Source organism: Leuciscus leuciscus (genome assembly GCF_965113295.1).
Source record: "Leuciscus leuciscus genome assembly, chromosome: 17".
Taxonomy (NCBI): Eukaryota; Metazoa; Chordata; class Actinopteri; order Cypriniformes; family Leuciscidae; genus Leuciscus; species Leuciscus leuciscus.
In genome coordinates, this window is record NC_138741.1 from 39,646,030 (window position 1) to 39,670,981 (window position 24,952).

General features: G+C 37.1%; 1 long non-coding RNA gene across 1 annotated transcript in view; it reads right to left on the bottom strand.

The window, feature by feature from the left end:
* The window catches only part of LOC309479498, a 111,282-nt gene extending 99,861 nt beyond the window's left edge, over positions 1–11,421 (bottom strand). The window contains exon 1 of the long non-coding RNA XR_014199230.1: positions 11,407–11,421. This is a non-coding gene — a long non-coding RNA (uncharacterized lncRNA). The remainder of the gene's footprint in view (positions 1–11,406) is intronic.
* Positions 11,422–24,952: the final 13,531 nt, after the last annotated feature.

A 24,952-nucleotide genomic window follows, 5' to 3' on the forward strand; every position in this document is an offset into this window, starting at 1 on the left:
CCAAAATGCTGCAAGCACCCATATCAGCAGAAACATTAGGCGTTTCTCAATAGCAAGTACGCACAGTTTGGACTTGCCAAGTCCAGCTCAGGAGAATGACTCCCGAGGACGCGAGTCCGGTAATTCTGCTAATGGAACAGCACGTTCTTCAAAGCGTCAGTCAGCTCGCTCTGCTACTCCGGTTATCTCTGTATGTACATTTTAGGCAACAATAAAACAAAATATGTTATAAAACACCACACTGCCTCTTTTCGTTTTCATTTAAAGAAATCTTAAACATTATAGCCACACAAATGGTGATTGCCTGGATCTCACAACCTGGATCAAATTTTCATAAATCTTTATAAATAAACCACAGATTTGAGCTTTAAACAACTACATTCTCGCCTGAAAAACTCTTAAATTTACATTTCGTGACACAGTAACAGTAGTATTATATGTCAACTGTAAATTAAAAGATGGCGCTTCTTATGTTGTCATTCCCCTTGTAGCACGCGCAAGTGACGATTCTCTGTCAACCAATCAACGTCCTGCAGTTAGTCTAGCTCCACCCTTTAGTACCATACCACTGTGCTGGTACCCCAACGGAAGGGTACCCAAAAAGTGTTAAGGTTCGGCTTTTTGGTACCATTCACAACTTTTGACAGTGGAAACGGAAATAAATGCATACCGTACCGTACCGTACCGCTCAGTGAAAACAAGCCATTAGAGATTAGAGTCGAATCTTCCCTAACAATTTTTAAGTCTCTTTTAAAAAGGTATTTGTTTTCTCTGGCGTATTGATTTTTTTTTTTTTAAATGTATATATTATATTATATTTTTGTGTATTAGAGTGTGTATATTTAGGATACGTATTTAGTTGTCTTGTACAGCACTTTGGCCAGTCTTGTGGCTGTTTTAAATGTACTTTATAAATTAATTAAACTTGAAACCACTGATTGTAATAATACATCAAAATTCTTACTGTCAGTTAACCGGTTAGTCATAGTATTCTCAATGTATTTTAACACTGGCACTTTAGTTGAACCATCTGAATATTTTAAATGCAACAATCAACATAAAATTGAGTTTTGACCTTTGTGTATTTTTTTTACAGTGTATTTTTTAGGGCAATAAACCCAGACAGCAACATAGTGTTGGCCCAGATCCGGCCCACATCCGGGCTGTGTGGATTCCAGATGTGGGCCAGATCCGGGCCGATACTATGTAGCTGTCTGAGACTGGTGTTTTAGTGTTATTATGAACATCGCCATCACATTCAGAGATACTGCTAAATGTAAAAGCAATCAAACGTGTCATTCTTTATTATCAAACAGTGGACAAAATAAGTAAATTTGTGTAATGAAATGAATATAACATGTGCATGCATACTGCTGCTGCTTATCTTTAGCATGTACACTAACTTGTGTGGAAATGGGCATGGAATGGTGAAAAAATGCTGACCTAAAAATTGTTACACTTAATTTAAGTGATATTACTTAACATTAATGAACCAACATACAATAAAACTACCAAAACACATCATTCATGTCTCAAATTAAGGCATTCTTTCAGAACTCTAGTGAAGGTTTCAGCCAACAAACATAAATTAAATATACAAAACAAAAAACACACAAACAACAGGCAGCAATATGCACTATTTTCTGCTGTTCAGAATTCAATGCAGTTTATGTTACATGGTTCATGTTTACATTAATGTACAAACCTTTTGTATAGATGGTGATGAAAATGAAAGACTAAGACTTGTGTATGTGTTTAGCTACATCTTATTTTTTCTGATTTAAAAAAAATAATATTTCAGAATAATATATATCAATGTGGTATACGGTAGAAATATTACACATTTCAGTCTAGCTTAGGTTTTTAAATTAAATAACACAGTCTTGGAAATAATATGTAAGCATGTGCAAATAAGCCTGTATAGTAAATCAAGTTCTGTTGGTCTTTGTGTTTAAGTGAGAAATTAATTCATTTAAATCGAAAGATCTCAATGTTTATAAGATCTTTCAATTATGTTTAACAGTTTTGAGTGTATAAAAGAGTGTATAAAAATGGGCTCTGAGTTTTGGCAGTGGTTGTGTCTAAGTGAAATATGTAGTTTGGAAGATGTAGTCACTGAATGCATTAATACAACATTGAATGACACAGACATTTGCAACACTTCTACAGTAATACCGTAGTAAAATATATTCAGAATCTAAAAAATTAAATACTATCAAAACAATTAGATGTAGCTGAACACATACAGGTATTAATCTTTCAGTTTCATCACCATCTATAAAAAGGGGAAACTTGGGGGAAAATGTGTACTGTACTGTAAACAATGACCATGTAACATATAATGTTGTGAATTCTGAACAACAGAAAACAGCAGAAATATTTTATAATGCTTCCTGTTATTTGTGTTTTTTTATTTAACGTGTGTTTTTTGGGGGTAAAACCTTTTCTAGTGTTCTGGAAGAATGAGTTGATCTGACACATGAATGAAGTTTCAGTGCATTTTGAATGTGAAATGAACTGCTGTCAAGCTGTAAGTTGGTTTGGAGAGGATATCATGGTCTTTTAACCTGACATCATTTAAGACATCATTTAAGACTGTGGTATAAATGATTGAATGATTTAACCATAACTCATTACTATCCTTGATTTCTAAAATAGGTATTTTTCATATGTATGTAGACTAGGGTGTGTGAATTGAGTTGTTGCACTTCCCCCCCACACACAATTTACATATCAATGCAGGAAGGCCTTAAAGGCCAGTGTTTGTCTCAGGTGAGAGCCAACAACCCCCAGAGTCCTGTTACCAATATCTGTGCAACTTCTCAAATACACTAGAATAAACTAGAGAAAACGCTGGGATTTACCCTGCCAAATTTATTTTGTAAAGTTTTCTTTTGTAAAAATGTATTTAAAAAATAAATAAAACAAGAATTACACTATCTACTGTTCACTGCAGTTAATGTTACATTATCCACGTTTACAATACTGTACAAAAATATGAAACTGAGATTAACACTTGTATAGGTGTTTAGTTAAATATAATTTTTTTGTTTTTGTTTTTTTTAGATTCAGAATTTAAAACATCTGCAAATTGGCCTGTATAGAACATAAATGTCTGTTGGTGTTTGTGTTAAGTGAGAAATAAATAAAAAAAATTGCCAAAGCAATAATAAATGATCCACAGTTTGGCTCACATAAGCCCCGTTCACACAGAGATTCCGGAAAATACACTGATAATTTGTCCCGCGATTGTTTGATTTCTGTTCATTCACACTCCCAGGGATTTTCTGAAATCAGTATTATATATTATAATATAATATTTAAATATAAAATCTTGTTTACTTGTTTAGCACTATGTTCGCAATGAAACTAAATTAATGATTATTCCAAACACAAATAAAATGTAAGTTTCCCAATTCTAAAGTCACTTTTTCAAAACTCTCTTCACACAGTGATCACACCATCCGTCTATGTGAGCTAAACTGTGGATCACTGCTTTGAAAGATGTCATTGAATGCATTTTGTTCCATTTACATTAATTATTCTTAAACACAAACACCAACAGAACTTTATGTTCTATACAGGCTAATTTGCACATGTTTACATACGCTTTTTAAAACTGTTAATAATAATAGTACTGTTAAACTGTTAAAAATAACAAGTAATTTCAATCACATTGAAATAGATATTCTGATTCTAAAATATAATATAATCAAAATAATTAGATGTAAGTGTTAGTCTTTCAGTTTCATCACCATCTATACAAAAGGGGAAACTTAGGAATATTTTTGTAACGATAACCAGCTGGAGTGCCCTCGAGAGCCACCAGAGGGCACTCCACACTTGACTCTCATGTTCACTCACAGACTACATCTCCCATCATTCTCTGCCTGGACTCATCAGCACTCATTATCACATTCACCTGTATCTCATCTTCTTGTTTAGTTCACCCCATATAAGCCTGGTTCACCCCATCACTCACTGCGAAGTTTTGTTAAGTGTTTCACTGCATCTCTGAGCGTTTTCCCTGGTTTCTTGTATTTCGGTTTTGGATATCTTGCCCTGTTCCCTGGATTACTCTCTTGCCTCTGGTCCCTGGATTACTCTCTTGCCTCTGGTCCCTGCCTGTTTTGTTTGTTTCTTTGTTTCTTTGTTTTGACTGCCTGCCTGTGTATGACCCTTGCCTGTTCTTTGGATTACTCTGTTTATTAAAAGCTGCATTTGGATCCCAACCTTCAAGTCTCGGAGCAGTCCGTAACAGAAAACTTCGCCATACCTAGATCCAGCAGCGATGCCATCAGATATAGCAGTACAAATCCTGCGTCTCCGTCAGGGGAATCAGCCGATTGAGAGGTATGTCGAGGAGTTTATTGAACTGGCAAATCTCACCTCAATGAACACAGAATGCCTTAAGATCTTTTTTCGGGGAGGGCTATCTGAACCGCTCAGTTCATTCATGCCCTTGCATGATCCTCATGAGACTTTGGAGCACTATATTGATCTGGCCCTTTTGTTAAGCGGATCATCGTTTACTGTGGGCGGGGTAGAGGAGGAGCTCCGTGAGCCCGCAGTATCCCCTCAGCCTGAGCTTCTCCTCGTCAGCCCTGCCGAGCCTGCGCTTCACGTCAGCCCTGCCGAGCCTGCGCTTCACGCCAGTCCAGCCGAGCCTGCACTTCACGCCAGTCCAGCCGAGCCCGCACTTCACGCCAGATCTGCCGAAGCCAAGGCAGTATGCGTCATGCCCGCCGCCCCTGAGACTGAGAGCATCATGCCCGCCGCGCCTGAGACAGCAAGCGACATGCCCGCCAAACAGAGCCTTCTTCACCGCTGGTCCCGTCCAGCACAGAGCCTTCACTGCTGGTCCCATCCAGCACAGAGCCCTCTTCATCGCTGGTTCCATCCAGCACAGAGCCCTCTTCGCCGCTGGTCCTGCCCAGCACAGAGCCCTCTTCATCGCTGGTCCTGCCCAGCTCAGAGCCCTCTTCGCCGCTGGTCCTGCCCAGCTCAGAGCCCTCTTCGCCGCTGGTCCTGCCCAGCTCAGAGCCCTCTTCGCCGCCGGTCCTGCCCAGCTCAGAGCCCTCTTCGCCGCTGGTTCCATCCAGTTCAGAGCCCTCTTCATCTCTGGTCCTAACCAGCTCAGAGTCCTCTTCGCCGCTGGTCCTATCCAGCTCAAAGCCCTCGCCGCTGCTGGTCCCGTCAAGCTCAGAGCACGCTGATCCTGATCCAGAGACTGTTCACGTCACTTCTGCCGAGCCAGAGACTGTTCACGTCACTTCTGCCGATCCAGAGACTGAGCTTCACGTCACTTCTGCCGATCCAGAGACTGAGCTTCACGTCACGTCCGCCCGTCAAGAGTCTCGTCCCGCCGAGACTGAATCAGTTCCTGAGCCTGAATCTGATCCTGATACTGAGCCTGAATCTGTTCCTCTTCCTCTTTCTGCGCCTGTGTCTTCGGACAAGATGGCCGACTCCACGCCTGTGTCTTCGGACAAGATGGCCGACTCCACGCCTGTGTCTTCGGACAAGATGGCCGACTCCACGCCTGTGTCTTCGGACAAGATGGCCGACTCCACGCCTGTGTCTTCGGACAAGATGGCCGACTCCACGCCTGTGTCTTCGGACAAGATGGCCGACTCCACGCCTGTGTTTTCGGACAAGATGGCCGACTCCACGCCTGTGTCTTCGGACAAGATGGCTGAAACCACGCCTGTGTCTTCGGACAAGATGGCCACCGCCGAGCCAGTGTCTCAGGACAAGATGGTCTCCGCCGAGCCAGTGTCTCAGGACAAGATGGTCTCCGCCGAGCCAGTGTCTCAGGACAAGATGGTCTCCGCCGAGCCAGTGTCTCAGGACAAGATGGTCTCCGCCGAGCCAGTGTCTTCGGACAAGATGGCCGCTCCTGAGCCGGTGTCTGTTCCTGAGCCGGTGTCTGTTCCTGAGCCGGTGTCTGTTCCTGTTCCTGTTCCTGAGCTGGTGTCTGTTCCTGTTCCTGAGCCGGTGTCTGTTCCTGTTCCTGAGCCGGTGTCTGTTCCTGTGCCATGGTCGCCTCCCTGGCCGCCTGAAGGGTCGTCTCCTCCCTGGTCGCCTGCACAGCCTGCTCTGCCCTGGCCGCCTGCACAGCCTGCTCTGCCCTGGCCGCCTGCACAGCCTGCTCTGCCCTGGCCGCCTGCACAGCCTGCTCCGCCCTGGCCGCCTGCTCCGCCCTGGTCGCCTGCACTGCCTGCTCCGTCCTGGCCTCCCGTATTACCGCAGTCTCAAGGTCCTCTTCCGCTCCACGGACCTGGCCCTCCATCCCGCCCCTGGATCCGCCTCCGGGCCACCTCCCACCTGGACAGTTTTGGAGCGTCTGGAAGCCGCTCTTTGGGGAGGGGCTATGTAACGATAACCAGCTGGAGTGCCCTCGAGAGCCACCAGAGGGCACTCCACACTTGACTCTCATGTTCACTCACAGACTACATCTCCCATCATTCTCTGCCTGGACTCATCAGCACTCATTATCACATTCACCTGTATCTCATCTTCTTGTTTAGTTCACCCCATATAAGCCTGGTTCACCCCATCACTCACTGCGAAGTTTTGTTAAGTGTTTCACTGCATCTCTGAGCGTTTTCCCTGGTTTCTTGTATTTCGGTTTTGGATATCTTGCCCTGTTCCCTGGATTACTCTCTTGCCTCTGGTCCCTGGATTACTCTCTTGCCTCTGGTCCCTGCCTGTTTTGTTTGTTTCTTTGTTTCTTTGTTTTGACTGCCTGCCTGTGTATGACCCTTGCCTGTTCTTTGGATTACTCTGTTTATTAAAAGCTGCATTTGGATCCCAACCTTCAAGTCTCGGAGCAGTCCGTAACAATTTTAGTACAGTAATGTTAAAAAGTTAGTTTGTTAGTATACTTTACTTTATTGCCCTTTTTCAGGAAATTTGTCTTGGACTCAAAGCTGCATTAGTACACAACATATACATACACACACAAACCAAAAAGAGTTTTAAAAAAACGGCATTACTACATCTGGCTATTTAACATATTAATAGATACAGGAATAAATGATTTTTTTGTAACGGTTCCTCTTACTCAGTGGGACTCTATACCCCCTCCCTGATGGCAGAAGCTGATACATTGGAAATAAAACATGGCTTGAATCACTCACTATTGTCTGTGCATTTTTTTTTTAAATCCACGATTCGTAAATTGATTGAAGTGATGAGTACTCTCTTACACCCATAACTTAACATTGCAGTTTTCACAAGACGTACAAGCTGTGATTTTAATTGGACCAAAAGATTGCCATATGAAGTGTGCATCCAATAATTTAAAAGACTACCTAAAACGGCATAATGAAATAATTGCATAATTCTCTGATTTACACCAAACAGCCTAAGTCTTCTTAAATACAATCGTTGCCGGAATTTTGAACAAAGATAATCAATGTGGGCTTTCCAAGTAAATGAACGATCAATGACCACACCTATATACTTATAGGTATCCACCTGCTCAATATTATCATAGATGATAACTGGGCTGTAATCAAAAAGGATCATGTAACATCAACTGCAGTGAATTATAAACAGTAGATAGTGTCATTCTTGTTTTATGAAAGCATTTTACAAAAGAAAACATTGTGTAATGCTCCTGTTGTTTGTGTTTTTTGTTTTGTTTTATGAGTGACAAAGTGTGTTTGTTGTTAAATCTTTTCTAGTGTTCTGGAAGAATGAGTTGATCTGAGACATGAAGTTTCAGTGCATTTTGATTGTGAAATGAACTGCTGTCAAGCTGTAAGTTGGTTAGGAGAACTGAGTGAAGAGTTTTGAAAATGTACCTAAATATTGAGAAATGTGTCCTAGTGATTGTAAAAACCTGTAATTTAATTTAATTTGGCAGGGTAAATCCCAGCGTTTTCTCTAGTTTATTCTAGTGTATTTGAGAAGTTGCACAGATATTGGTAACAGGACTCTGGGGGTTGTTGGCTCTCACCTGAGACAAACACTGGCCTTTAAGGCCTTCCTGCATTGATATGTAAATTGTGTGTGGGGGGGAAGTGCAACAACTCAATTCACACACCCTAGTCTACATACATATGAAAAATACCTATTTTAGAAATCAAGGATAGTAATGAGTTATGGTTAAATCATTCAATCATTTATACCACAGTCTTAAATGATGTCTTAAATGATGTCAGGTTAAAAGACCATGATATCCTCTCCAAACCAACTTACAGCTTGACAGCAGTTCATTTCACATTCAAAATGCACTGAAACTTCATTCATGTGTCAGATCAACTCATTCTTCCAGAACACTAGAAAAGGTTTTACCCCCAAAAAACACACGTTAAATAAAAAAACACAAATAACAGGAAGCATTATAAAATATTTCTGCTGTTTTCTGTTGTTCAGAATTCACAACATTATATGTTACATGGTCATTGTTTACAGTACAGTACACATTTTCCCCCAAGTTTCCCCTTTTTATAGATGGTGATGAAACTGAAAGATTAATACCTGTATGTGTTCAGCTACATCTAATTGTTTTGATAGTATTTAATTTTTTAGATTCTGAATATATTTTACTACGGTATTACTGTAGAAGTGTTGCAAATGTCTGTGTCATTCAATGTTGTATTAATGCATTCAGTGACTACATCTTCCAAACTACATATTTCACTTAGACACAACCACTGCCAAAACTCAGAGCCCATTTTTATACACTCTTTTATACGCTCAAAACTGTTAAACATAATTGAAAGATCTTATAAACATTGAGATCTTTCAATTTAAATGAATTAATTTCTCACTTAAACACAAAGACCAACAGAACTTGATTTACTATACAGGCTTATTTGCACATGCTTACATATTATTTCCAAGACTGTGTTATTTAATTTAAAAACCTAAGCTAGACTGAAATGTGTAATATTTCTACCGTATACCACATTGATATATATTATTCTGAAATATTATTTTTTTTAAATCAGAAAAAATAAGATGTAGCTAAACACATACACAAGTCTTAGTCTTTCATTTTCATCACCATCTATACAAAAGGTTTGTACATTAATGTAAACATGAACCATGTAACATAAACTGCATTGAATTCTGAACAGCAGAAAATAGTGCATATTGCTGCCTGTTGTTTGTGTGTTTTTTGTTTTGTATATTTAATTTATGTTTGTTGGCTGAAACCTTCACTAGAGTTCTGAAAGAATGCCTTAATTTGAGACATGAATGATGTGTTTTGGTAGTTTTATTGTATGTTGGTTCATTAATGTTAAGTAATATCACTTAAATTAAGTGTAACAATTTTTAGGTCAGCATTTTTTCACCATTCCATGCCCATTTCCACACAAGTTAGTGTACATGCTAAAGATAAGCAGCAGCAGTATGCATGCACATGTTATATTCATTTCATTACACAAATTTACTTATTTTGTCCACTGTTTGATAATAAAGAATGACACGTTTGATTGCTTTTACATTTAGCAGTATCTCTGAATGTGATGGCGATGTTCATAATAACACTAAAACACCAGTCTCAGACAGCTACATAGTATCGGCCCGGATCTGGCCCACATCTGGAATCCACACAGCCCGGATGTGGGCCGGATCTGGGCCAACACTATGTTGCTGTCTGGGTTTATTGCCCTAAAAAATACACTGTAAAAAAAATACACAAAGGTCAAAACTCAATTTTATGTTGATTGTTGCATTTAAAATATTCAGATGGTTCAACTAAAGTGCCAGTGTTAAAATACATTGAGAATACTATGACTAACCGGTTAACTGACAGTAAGAATTTTGATGTATTATTACAATCAGTGGTTTCAAGTTTAATTAATTTATAAAGTACATTTAAAACAGCCACAAGACTGGCCAAAGTGCTGTACAAGACAACTAAATACGTATCCTAAATATACACACTCTAATACACAAAAATATAATATAATATATACATTTAAAAAAAAAAAAATCAATACGCCAGAGAAAACAAATACCTTTTTAAAAGAGACTTAAAAATTGTTAGGGAAGATTCGACTCTAATCTCTAATGGCTTGTTTTCACTGAGCGGTACGGTACGGTACGGTATGCATTTATTTCCGTTTCCACTGTCAAAAGTTGTGAATGGTACCAAAAAGCCGAACCTTAACACTTTTTGGGTACCCTTCCGTTGGGGTACCAGCACAGTGGTATGGTACTAAAGGGTGGAGCTAGACTAACTGCAGGACGTTGATTGGTTGACAGAGAATCGTCACTTGCGCGTGCTACAAGGGGAATGACAACATAAGAAGCGCCATCTTTTAATTTACAGTTGACATATAATACTACTGTTACTGTGTCACGAAATGTAAATTTAAGAGTTTTTCAGGCGAGAATGTAGTTGTTTAAAGCTCAAATCTGTGGTTTATTTATAAAGATTTATGAAAATTTGATCCAGGTTGTGAGATCCAGGCAATCACCATTTGTGTGGCTATAATGTTTAAGATTTCTTTAAATGAAAACGAAAAGAGGCAGTGTGGTGTTTTATAACATATTTTGTTTTATTGTTGCCTAAAATGTACATACAGAGATAACCGGAGTAGCAGAGCGAGCTGACTGACGCTTTGAAGAACGTGCTGTTCCATTAGCAGAATTACCGGACTCGCGTCCTCGGGAGTCATTCTCCTGAGCTGGACTTGGCAAGTCCAAACTGTGCGTACTTGCTATTGAGAAACGCCTAATGTTTCTGCTGATATGGGTGCTTGCAGCATTTTGGTTCTGCTAGACATTAGCGCTGCTTTTGACACTATATGTCATATCATCCTCCTTGACAGGTTGCGTGTTTTGTTAGGCACCTCTGGCATCTCTTTGCAGTATATTTATTTGGGGAAGAACAAATCGGAGGCAACATTAGTACAGCAGGGCGTCCCGCAGGGGTCAGTACTAGGACCTACTTTGTTCTGCAGCTATATGTTGCCGCTTGGTGACATTATTAGAAAGTACGGTACGGGGTTTTTCCTTGTTATGCTGATGACATGCAGATCTATGTTAGCTCACTCCCTGATCCAAATCTCGCAATTACAGCTCTTACCGTATGTCTGGAAGAAATAAAGGTATGGATGCATGACAACTATCTTAAGCTTAACAAATCAAAAATGGAACTGTTACTTTTTGGTATGCTGACAGATTTGCACAAACATAACTGTCTAAGTCTGTTTTCTGATTCTGAATTATTGTCTCCAGCATCACAAGTGCGAAATCTAGGTGTTATCTTTGATCCGCATTTGTCATTTGATGCCCATATCAAAATGGTTTCAAAATCTGCATTTTTCCATCTTAAAAATATTGCCAGAATTCAAACTTCTTTATCCCTGTCAGATGCAGAAAGGCTTATTCATGCATTTAATACATTCATATGATAGCACTTTATTGCGTGTAATTCACCTTATTCCGCCCCGCCCACTTTTAATACTTTGCGCTTCCGCAATTTGTCATCCGACTTCCGCTAAACTGACACGGCACATCCGGGTGTAAATCGTAAAGTACACCACAACATTCCGATCGCTTTACATTGTGTTCGTAACACTGTTGGTTAAATTGTTCTATCCTCTTAATCCAATTGTTATGGCAGCCCCTAACTGACCATACAATACTTGACATATTTTACCGTTAGAACAATAGAATTACGTCTAGAAACTAGCGTCCTTTCAGACGGAAGTTGAGGTCCCTCTCAGCCCGAAGTAAGATGACAAAACGAACGTAATGGCGTCACCCTCGTGGAAAATAAGGTGAATACACACGTCATGCACCCTACAACACTAATCCTAACCAAACATATAATACATATTACACACCATTACTAAACCTACCCTAAACCCACCCATGCGTATCATATGCACACAGAAACTCCTTTTCGCGTATAAATTGCACAATAAACACAATGTGTGCTATAGAGACACATTTAGTGTGACCGGGTTGGAATGACATACCAATTTCACAAATTCACGTTTATGTTGTTTACATGCAGATAGTAAAGGCATCGTTTTCAAAACCTTGCACTTTGAAACTCGTTTTCAAAAGCTTGCATTGTCAGGTGAAAATTGAAAATTATGTCCTGAAGTGTCCATTCTTTATTGCACTTTAGTTTTGTTAATTGTTCATTTAAGTTGGCCTATTTATTATATATACAGTTATATATACACTTTTATTCTGGTTTACTGTGTTCACAGAAGCACTGCGGGTGCTTGATGTGTGAATCCTCATGTTCTGTTGTTTATGCTGCTATTTGCACATGTAAATCTACATTTTTTAGGTTTTTGAATTGGTCACAGACACCTATCTATTCTAAGTCCATTTAATTCTAATCTAACCTTCAAATCATGTCAGTTAACTGATGATGACTGGTTAACAACCATCAGCTTTCAGTCAGAAAACAAAATGTTAAATGAACATCCCTACTTCATATATTTCAACTGAACCAACTAAAAATGTTCAGTGCAGCAAGTCGACATAACATTTTGAGATTGACCTCCAAAATCTTTACAGTGTGTTTGTGATGGCAAGAAATGTACAAAGCAGCCAAACACGTATCGTTCTTTACCATCCAACTGGGGACGCGAAGTTCATTTTGATTAATAAAATCATTATTCACTGTATAAAGTATGCTTTACACTATACTAAATATAGGTCACTATAGTGACCTGAAATCGTTACCTTAAAGAGCTATTTCTGTTTGATTAATCCTATAAACCCTAAAGGGACTGCATAACCAAGCATAGAAAGTATCTATGAAGAGAGAAAATAAGCGTTAAATAAGAAAAATAATGTTATGAATGATAAAAGGCGTAATATATAATATACTATATAATATACTATATATATATAGTTACATAATGAAGACAGACTTCACTGCCAGTTCACTTCACTGTTCACACACACACACACACACACACACACAGCTCCATTGCAGCCAAGTCCCCTCTTGTATAGATAGAGATCGTTCCGAGAGTCCCCTCTCGGCCAGTGTAGAGCGACATTGGTCTGTTAGTAATATAGATATGTATGTGTGTGTGCAATGACACATAACAATGGCAAGTAAATTGTTAGGGACTGCATAACCAAGCATAGAAAGTAAAAAAAATATATTATGAATGATAAGAGGATATTCTCGCCTCTGCTTTTGAACTGTTGCTGCCGGACCGTCTGTATTTTTTACCCCGTTGTAGATTTAAATGGTCTTTCCTCAAGCAATTCAATTCAATTAAGTCTGTCTTTATTTTGTAACTATAGTTACACAATAAAGACAGACTTAACTGTTCACACACACACACACACACACACACAGTTCCATTGCAGGCTATTGCGAGTCCCCTCTTGTATAGGTAGAAATCGTTCAGAGATGATATTCCATCTTGGCATGTTTAAAATATTATTATTTTTTGCATATTTGAAGTTATATTATGAAAAAAGACCTTAAAAGAAAATTGTGTGTTTCATTTTTGTTTCTTCAAAATGACCAGATGCAGCAAGTCAACTCAAAAGTTTTGAATTAGATCTTCAAGAAAGGTCCACTGTTGGATGGTAACGAACGACATATGTTTGGTTGCATTTAAATTTAGCAATATTTCAAACACTGAATATCTCTGTACATCAACATCCTAGAAACAAAGGAAACAGAAAAATAAGGACATGTCTATTGATTTTTTTTAAGAGTAGAAATTATGTTTTAATTAATAGGCAGCCAATACTATCAGTCACATTATTAATATCTTAATAATATAATAATAATTACATTATAATTATGACATTGAGTTGCAGATCCCCTCTTGGCATGTTTTTTTTTTTTATATATATAAAAATGCATATTTGAAGTTATATTATGAGAAATATAATATAATATATATGGTAACCCTTTATAATAACTGCATCCTTTTAATCATTAGTTAAGCATTGGTAAACAGATAAATCATTATTCATAAAGCAGACATTAATAAGCAGTTTATAAATACACCTTTAAACGCTGTATTATTGAGTTAGAAGCATATCTATAATGTGTTTAATAATTGCATTTTCATACTTTATTAAATATTAATTATCAATTTATCATTTCTAAATGAAGTATAGCATTATTTACAAACCAGTTATTTAGGTGTTTACAGTGATTAATAAGATCACTTAGAAAGTGTGAGTAAATATAGTAGATTCAGGGAGTTATAAAGCATTTAGTAGTGGTCAGTTCACTATTTTGCGAGCTCATCTAAAGTGAGGACTAGTTATGCTTTGTAAATAATTTATAAAGGAGATTTAAAGACTCAGTTATCTTCTAAACAGAAAAAGGGAACAAACACACACAGTGATAGAGAACATAGAAATATTAACAGCCTTTAAATCTCCTTTATAAATGCTTTACAAGGCATAACTAGTCCTCACTTTAGATGAGCTCACAAAAACTCGTTTTCAAAAGCTTGCATTGTCAGGCCCCCAAAATGGCATTTTCGTTGAAATGAACGGCCAAAACGTTTTCAGTTTTCAGTTGAAAATGATGTCGTGTAAACAGACCCTAAAGCGTGTATTATTTATTGCACTTTAGTTTTGTTAATTGTTCATTTAAGTTGGCCTATTTATTATATATACAGTTATATATACACTTTTATTCTGGTTTACTGTGTTCACAGAAGCACTGCGGGTGCTTGATGTGTGAATCCTCATGTTCTGTTGTTTATGCTGCTATTTGCACATGTAAATCTACATTTTTTAGATATTTGAATCGGTCACAGACTATTCTATTCTAAGTCCATTTAATTCTAATCTAACCTTCAAATCATGTCAGTTAACTGATGATGACTGGTTAACAACCATCAGCTTTCAGTCAGAAAACAAAATGTCAAATAAACATCCCTACTTCATATATTTCAACTGAACCAACTAAAAATGTTCAGTGCAGCAAGTCGACATAACATTTTGAGATTGACCTCCAAAATCTTTACAGTGTGTTTGTGATGGCAAGAAATGTACAAAGCAGCCAAACACGTATTGTTCTTTACCATCCAACTGGGGACGCGAAGTTCATTTTGATTAATAAAATCATTATTCACTGTATAAAGTATGCTTTACGCTATACTAAATATAGGTCACTATAGTGACCTGAAATCGTTACCTTAAAGAGCTATTTCTGTTTGATTAATCCTATAAACCCTAAAGGGACTGCATAACCAAGCATAGAAAGTATCTATGAAGAGAGAAAATAAGCGTTAAATAAGAAAAATTATATTATGAATGAAAATAGGCATAATATATAATTTACTATATATATGTAGTTAAATAATGAAGGCAGACTTCACTGCCAGTTCACTTCACTGTTCACACACACACACACACACACACACACAGCTCCATTGCAGCCAAGTCCCCTCTTGTATAGATAGAGATCGTTCCGAGAGTCCCCTCTCGGCCAGTGTAGAGCGACATTGGTCTGTTAGTAATATAGATATGTATGTGTGTGTGCAATGACACATAACAATGGCAAGTAAATTGTTAGGGACTGCATAACCAAGCATAGAAAGTAAAAAAATATATATTATGAATGATAAGAGGATATTCTCGCCTCTGCTTTTGAACTGTTGCTGCCGGACGGTCTGTATTTTTTACCCCGTTGTAGATTTAAATGGTCTTTCCTCAAGCAATTCAATTTTTGATAACTGATGATGTTCGTCATTCTTTTCTTTTTTTTACTATGCATATTGTGATCTCTGATGCCTAGGCCTATACATTTTTTTTTTTTTTTTTTTTTTTTTTTTTTTGCATATTTGAAGTTATATTATGAAAAAAGACCTTAAAATAAAATTTTGTATTTCATTTTTGTTTCTTCAAAATGACCAGATGCAGCAAGTCACCTCAAAAGTTTTGAATTAGATCTTCAAGAAAGGTCCACTGTTGGATGGTAACGAACGACATATGTTTGGTTGCATTTAAATTGAGCAATAATTCAAACACTGACTTTCTCTGTACATCAACATCCTAGAAAAAAAAAAGGAAACAGAAAAAAAATGGCATGTCTATTGATTTTATTAGAGTAGAAATTATGTTTTAATTAATAGGCCACAACAGAGAATGAATTTCTTAAAGCAATAACTTTGCTGTAATGTCCACAACATAACGCTTCTGATGTTTTATAGTGCTTTCATTGAAAGTGTGAAAATGAAAGAAAATGAAAAATATCAAATAATATTCTGTATTATTTATTGGTATGGAACTGCTACTGAGGTACAGACGAAATTATTAAGAAAAGTAGTAACAATAAATTGTTAGGGACTGCATAACCAAGCATAGAAAGTATCTATGAAGAGAGAGCGTTAAATAAGAAAAATTATATTATGAATGATAAGAGGATATTCTCGCCTCTGCTTTTGAACTGTTGCCGTCGGGCCGTCTGTATTTTTTACCCCGTTGTAGATTTAAATGGTCTTTCCTAAAAAAAATCATATTTTTAAATTTTTGATAACTGATAGGTTATATATACAGTATATATATATACACACATATATATATATATATATATATATATATATATATATATATATATATGTATATATATATATATATATATATGTATGTATATATATATGTATATATGTATATATATATATATATATATATATATATATATATACATACATATATATATATATATATATATATATATATACATATATATATATATATATATATATATATATATATATATATATATACACATATATATATATGTGTGTATATATATATATATATAGTTACATAATGAAGGCAGACTTCACTGCCAGTTCACTTCACTGTTCACACACACACAGCTCCATTGCAGGCTATCAAGTCCCCACTAGTATAGATAGAGATCGTTCAGAGTTTCAGGTCCCCACTTGGCATGTTTTTTTAAAAATAAAAAAATGCATATTTGAAGTTATATTATGAAAAAAGAGCTTAAAAGAAAATTTTGTATGTCATTTTTGTTTCTTCAAAATGACCAGAAACACTAGTCCCCTCTTGGCCAGTGTAGAGCGATAGTCCCCTGTTAGTAATATAGACGTGTGTGTGTGTGTTTGTGAGTGTACGTACGTGTGTGTGTTTGTGAGTGTACGTACGTGTGTGTGTGTGTGTGTGTGTGTGTGTGAGTGTTTGTGAGTGTACGTACGTGTGTGTGTGTGTGTGTGTGTGAGTGTACGTACGTGTGTGTGTGTTTGTGAGTGTACGTACGTGTGTGTGTGTGTGTGAGTGTACGTACGTGTGTGAGTGTGAGTGTACGTACGTGTGTGAGTGTTTGTGAGTGTACGTACGTGTGTGAGTGTTTGTGAGTGTACGTACGTGTGTGTGTGTGTGTGTGTGTGTGAGTGTTTGTGAGTGTACGTACGTGTGTGTGTGTGTGTGTGTGTGTGTGTGTGTGAGTGTACGTACGTGTGTGTGTGTTTGTGAGTGTACGTACGTGTGTGTGTGTGTGTGTACGTACGTGTGTGTTTGTGAGTGTACGTACGTGTGTGAGTGTTTGTGAGTGTACGTACGTGTGTGTGTGTGTGTGTGTGTGTGTGAGTGTTTGTGAGTGTACGTACGTGTGTGTGTGTGTGTGTGTGAGTGTACGTACGTGTGTGTGTGTTTGTGAGTGTACGTACGTGTGTGTGTGTGTGTGTGTGTGTGTGAGTGTACGTACGTGTGTGAGTGTGAGTGTACGTACGTGTGTGAGTGTGAGTGTACGTACGTGTGTGTTTGTGAGTGTACGTACGTGTGTGAGTGTTTGTGAGTGTACGTACGTGTGTGTGTTTGTGAGTGTACGTACGTGTGTGAGTGTTTGTGAGTGTACGTACGTGTGTGTGTTTGTGAGTGTACGTACGTGTGTGTGTGTGTGTGTTTGTGAGTGTACGTACGTGTGTGTGTTTGTGAGTGTACGTACGTGTGTGTGTTTGTGAGTGTACGTACGTGTGTGTGTGTGTGTGTTTGTGAGTGTACGTACGTGTGTGTGTGTGTGTGTGTGTGTGTGTGTGTGTGTGAGTGTACGTGTGTGTGTGTGTGTGTGTGTGTGTGAGTGTTTGTGAGTGTACGTACGTGTGTGTGTGTGTGTGTGTTTGTGAGTGTACGTACGTGTGTGTGTGTGTGTGTGTGTGTGTGTGTGTGTGTGTGTGTGTGTGTGAGTGTTTGTGAGTGTACGTACGTGTGTGTGTGTGTGTGTGTGTGAGTGTACGTACGTGTGTGTGTGTTTGTGAGTGTACGTACGTGTGTGTGTGTGTGTGTGAGTGTACGTACGTGTGTGAGTGTGAGTGTACGTACGTGTGTGAGTGTGAGTGTACGTACGTGTGTGAGTGTGAGTGTACGTACGTGTGTGTGTGTGTGTGAGTGTACGTACGTGTGTGAGTGTGAGTGTACGTACGTGTGTGAGTGTGAGTGTACGTACGTGTGTGTGTTTGTGAGTGTACGTACATGTGTGTGTTTGTGAGTGTACGTACGTGTGTGAGTGTTTGTGAGTGTGTGTGTGTGTGTGTGTGTGTGTGTTTGTGAGTGTACGTACGTGTGTGTGTGTGTGTTTGTGAGTGTACGTACGTGTGTGTGTTTGTGAGTGTACGTACGTGTGTGTGTTTGTGAGTGTACGTACGTGTGTGTGTGTGTTTGTGAGTGTACGTACGTGTGTGAGTGTTTGTGAGTGTACGTACGTGTGTGTGTGTGTGTGTGTGTGTGAGTGTTTGTGAGTGTATATGGCGCTCGAAATGTTCCATTCGGCGACGAGACTGACAAGCACGACAGATAACACACGTGTATACGTGCGTGTACGTCTCCATTTGTTTTATATGGAGACGTACACGCAAATATCACGTCACGTAGACACGTCAATAACGTGTAGCTGTTGATCTTTACAGACGTGACGGCGGCGTCACGTTAGAATTTAACGTGTGGATAACGTCTGCCCGTCTTAACGGCTGCCCGTCTGCACGTCTTAACGTCTGCCCGTCTGCACGTCTGCACGTCTGCACGTCTGCACGTCTGCACGTCTTAACGTCTGTCCGTCTGCCCGTCTGCACGTCTGTACGTCTGCACGTCTGCACGTCTGCCCGCCTTATTTTCCTTATTTTCTCATAGGCTACATTTAGGCTACTGTTATAGACATTATAGATAATCTTATTTTGGCAGTTTACTTAGGACTACATTGGATTTATTTATATGATGATGAATGTCTGTTAAGTATGCATTTTGTATCCCAATGATAGATAAAAGTATATTGTCATGTATACGATGAGAGACAAATAAAATGGGTTAGTAAAATTCAGAAAAAGTGGGTCATATAATTATTTGTTTGTTTAAGATTTGTTAAAGCCCTGCAGCAGCCGGTCTGCATGCCTCAAGTTCATTCATAGATGCTGCATTTAGTATTAATTAACCATTCAGAAACCACTTTAAAACGTATTGGATTTTAAACTAAAATGTATTATCATACTTCTGATTGCTGGTTGCTGCTATACTTATTCTGAACAGGTCATTAATCATTCAATTTAAAATCGTTTAACATAAATATACTATTTAATAGAGCTACACTACAGTTTTTATAAAGCCTAGCACTCTATTAAATCTAGCCTAGTCATACTGCACATTTTTTTGCTACTATGTTAAGAGCATACACATATATCACCCAACTCAGGCAAAACAATTGACAGCCCTGATAAATAAAGTAAAAGGCTTAAACGGATGCATCTTGTTTTCACCTGCAGGAAAAACAAACACTTAAAACAAAAATGGCAGTAAATGCCCACTAACATCAGTAGGTGGCAGCAGAGGGACACTCATCTGCTCATTAGACATGTCCACTCCTTGATATACTTGTAGGAAGTTTCAGTAAGTCTTGGGTCATTTATTCCTGTACATTAAGGGCTCAATGCATTAACAATTTCTGAAAGGAGCAATGTTCGATATAGTATACATTTGCTTTTGTCAAATATTTTCAGTGCTTTAAATGTCTTACAGATTTGTATGGGTTCTGCATGCATCTTTGGAAGTTATTCCACAAGATAAATATTAAGTAAAATGTATGACTGAATTATTTTTTTTAAATGGATTTTTATGTCAAAACGAAGAGTTTGTAATGTCATTTGTAGCATTTTTTAATAACAGAATAATAGACTTAAATAGTCAGAGTATGACTGCTTTATTCTATGGTATTAGTAGTATATATGCTATGGCATGTGTCAAAATGATTGATGGCTTCCGGTTGTCATTGACCTTCCGGTTGACCTTTCCGGTTGCCCTTCCGGTCCCTATTGTTATGGATTGACCTATTGACCCTTCCTATCCGTCGATCATGTGGTTTTGACAGTTAGTTTTGACCTATGACCCTACCTATCCCTTCAATCATGTGTTTTGACAGGTTGACCTTCCGGTGTCTTTCCGGCATATGTTGTTATGGTTTGCCCTATTTGAACCTTTTTAGCCCTAGATCATGTGATTTGACAGAAGCTTTTGCCATTTAACCTTTTTAGCCCTAGATCATGTGTATGACAGAAAGTTTGAAGGCGCTGTTAGGATATGTGTCAGCATCTCCTCCGCATTCCAGGGCACATTGTGGGCCCCTGCGGAAAAGTGAGAAGAAAAATACTGTCTTTCCTGAATGCCTCACCAGCCAGAGTAGTGTGTGTGTGTGTGTGTGTGTTTGTTTGTTTGTGTTTGCGCGCGCGTCCTCTGACATGATCCCCTCCACATTCCTGAGGTAACAGTGAAAGTGAGAAAAAGAGAGTTGCCCTAATCATGTTTTATATTTCACACAAATAATATACAATAATATCTTACTAAAAATCTACTGAAACCATTTAATTCAGTTTTAGATAAACAAAACAATAAAAATCATATTACATAAAACATCCCGTTCTTTATAAGTGTATAAAATAAAATGGTTATCTTGGTAATTTAACTAAAGTTGAAAACCATTCAGTTCTTTATAAAAGTATATAATGAAATGCTTATAAAATAAATATCTTATTGATCCAATTGTTTTAGATAAACAAAAGAATACAAATTATATTACATAAAACATTCCGTTCTTTAGAAATTAAAATAATTATATTGCTAATTTAACTAAAGTTGAAAAAACATTCTGTTCTTTAAAAGTATATAAATAAATTGCTTATAATATAATATAAAATCACAGAGTGGTTCTCTCTCTCTCTCTCTCTCTCTCTCTCTCTCTCTCTCTCTCTCTCTCTCTCTCTCTCAGCTCCGTCTATCGTTCTCTGACTCAGAGGGGCCTCTGTGCATCATGTCAGAGCGTATGTAATGTTAGTCTGCTAATGCATTTCCAGAGACAAAGTTTTGTTCATACTAAATTTATTTCAAAATATAATCGTAAAAGTTTAAATATGATCTTTTAAAATGAAAGACTGTTTAAATTAAATCTTTAAAGTTTGAATACATACGCATCTTCTATTTATCTTTTAGAAGATTACTGTAATGATTTTGTTTAACGGTTTAAAGTATAATTGTTATTAAACAATGTCTGTTCAAAAACTTTAGATGGTTGAAAAACTGTACTTAGTCAATCATAATTTTTTGTCCATGCGGGGGTTTCAATTTTTATGTTGGGGGCTTTCCATAGAATCCATAGAATATTGCATATTCTATCCCGTACACCTAAACACGACCATCGCAGAAAACTATAAAATAAATCATTTAATATCATTTCTAAGCTGTGTTGTGTGCGCACACACGCGGTTCTAAAAAATCTCTATTTTAAATTAAATTATTAATAAATATATAACCAATGAATAATAACATATGTTACTAAAATGTATTTAAAAAATGTAAACAAAGTTTTAGCTAAATAAATATATAAATAAAAACACCTTACATTTCCAGAGAGGCGAAGTAGTTCTTTATGCAACGATAAAAAACAATCCAAAAAGCAAATAGTTGACCAGATGAGCCTCGGGGGGACAATGTCACAGTAAATCTAGTCTGCGTTCCAGAGTACATCCAGAGTTTTATACTAAATTAATTTAAAAGCATAACCTTATAAATTAGATATTTTAAAATTAAAAGACTGTTTAAATCAAATCTTTAAAGTTTTATTAAAATCATATCTTCTATTTATCTTCTTAGAAGACTTATGTATTTATTTATTTTTTTTACTAAACAGCGTCTGTTCAAAAACTTTAGATTTAAATAAAAGCAAAAATTATGCTTAGATCTTATTTATACAAAAATATTTCAAACAGTATTTTTGTCCATACAACATGAAACATGTTGTCAAAGTTTGTCACAATGTTTTTGTTGTTGTTGTTGTTGTTGTTATGTTGTTTTTAAGAAATCCGAGGACTCCACGTTGCTCTTATTTAGACTAAGTTTGTATCATTTGGAAAATCACCACACAATTTCAGAGACGCGATGTGTGATAAGTAAAGTTTGTCTTGAGCGAATATTTAATTTGACTCGTCTTGATTCAAAGCATGATCTTACTGGTAGCTATGATCTATTACACGTATAAGATAATTTTTACTTGTATCTCCCGAACTATCCTTAATCAGTGTGGAAACACACAAGGTGAAACCCTTTACTGAGAATATACTATCGGTTATCTACTCAAAATATATGTAGAAGTTTAAATCCAGTGTTTAAAATCTGTCTGGTGGCCGCATGAACAGACTTTGGGTAGAGCTGATGATACTATAGCAGGAAGCATGCCCTTTGACCTCCTCAATTGTGCAGGGTTTTTTTTGTTTTTTGTTAAAGACCCTACTACAAGTTAGTTCTCCCAAAAGAATTTCTCCCATCTAGCGGTGAAATTGTATTCTGCATTTAAACAAATAGTGCTCTCTAGCGCCTCGCTTTTTACAACTGCGTGTTGCAACTGCGGTAGCCGTTATGTGTCAAGAATCTATGACAACATGTCTTCCAATAGCACTTCATCGAGTTTAATTGTACATGTTCTACTGTTATGCTGCCTATATAATGATTTACACAAGCAAGCAATGAAAAAAAGCTTGTAATTCAGACCGTAACTTTGACTCACCCGTCGAGAAGAAAGCAGACAACTTCCCTTTCAAAGTCTTTCTCCTTCATTAGCTCTTTCCACCTGGGAGAAGCTATCCCGATATTTATATACATCCCGATAAATTACATTTTTGCTTTATGGCCACGAGGATTCCTTCTCCTGTGGCTCGGCATAAGTATGATCCAGCATTATATTGTACCGTGCAGTGCCTCCCATATGGTCTAGCGGTTAGGATTCCTGGTTTTCATCCAGGCTGCCCGGGTTCAACTCCCGGTATGGAAAGTCAATTTTTTTTACATTGTCAACAAAATTCAAGTTATTCAATAATCATTTTTAGTAATTTATAGGCTTAGAGGCCTACACAAACTGCAGAAACAAGCAGAAGATATGTAAAAACTCATAAATGCTGTTTCAGTACTGAAACATTTTCAGAAAATTTCACTATGGAATATTTACTTTATCATAATTTCAATTTTAGTACATCATCATTTAAACTTTTCATCTCATAATTATGACGCATAGTCAATTTTAATTTAAACTTTTTGTTATAATTATTACTAAATTCAGAATTACAATTTTTGTCAGTTTTAATGTAACACTATTTTGATGGTCCTTTTGAATGTGCTGATGACTATACTAGTGTTGATGATGAAACGTGTTGAGTTAGGCTAGCGCTTTTCGTCCCTCTCTGGTATTATAGTGTTTCAAGATGGCGGAACGACACGGAAGCCTCCTTGGACTTACCCGCCCCATGTAAATAAAGATAAGAAATGTTTCGCTTACGAGGATAAGTCAGATCATTGGCAGAGGTCATTTTACACCCATGAGGACATATTTTATGAATACAGACAATGATTTTAGCTAATAAAATAAAAAATTTCAACGAGCGAATCTACACATGAGAGGCCTTCAGAAGTCATAACTTCAGGGGTCAACGGCTTAGGCCGATTGGTTTAGGTATTTGTAAAAATCAAATACTGTATTACACTTTTCAAAGTTACAATAAAAAGACCTGTTGTGTTCTGACACAAGGCCATTAACTTGTTTTTATAAATGTATTTTGCTTATTTCTACAAATATCAACCTGAAAAATGAAAAAAAAAAAAGAAAAAAAAAAGAAAGAAAGTGTTTTAAAATACAACTAAACCATGATAATGTTTAGTTTAGATGTTGATGACTAAGCTTCTGGCATATAGTGCGACCACGCAACAAGAAATCTAATATTGGTGTAATCTTTGCGAGGTCTCACTCACGACGCACAACTTTGTAAATAAAATAAAATAAAATATTATGGAAGTCATTGTACTGTAATTTAACCATATTTTATTGATTAATATTATGGCTTCATGTTGATTTAAAGTTTTTTAATTGTTATTAACTAATACCTTTATCTTTTAACATCCGGCACAAAATGAAAGAGATGTATTATTAAAAAAAAAAAAAAAGAAAAAAAAAAGGAATGTTCACAATCACTATGTGTCAAAAACAGTATGTGTGTAAATAGTTGTGCAAAGTTCCACACCCTATGGACTAACTTTAAAAAACAAAACAAAATACACATAAATAAATATATATAACATACACAAATAATTTCTTATTTGTTTGTAAAAGCAACTGTTTCTTAAATTATCAGACACTCACCGCACCGATGTTAACATCACCATATATTGTGTTTTCTACCATGATTGTAGTAACTATTGTCCCACCATTCTTCTGGGCAATTGTTAAGTTAAGCTGATTAGGGTTCTGAATTAATGGCTGTCCGAATGATGTAGAAATATTATGCTGGCGTCGTTGTGGAAGGTTGTTAGGCTGTTGAACGTCACCATCTGTTAAAAAATGAGCAATTAAATACACAACCAAAACCATGTAAACATTATAGTAAAGCTAATTGAAGATTGAGAAACATATTGACTACTAACAAAGTAAATTATACATCTTTCCTACGTTTGATATTCTTTTTTCAGATTTTTTTCACTATGG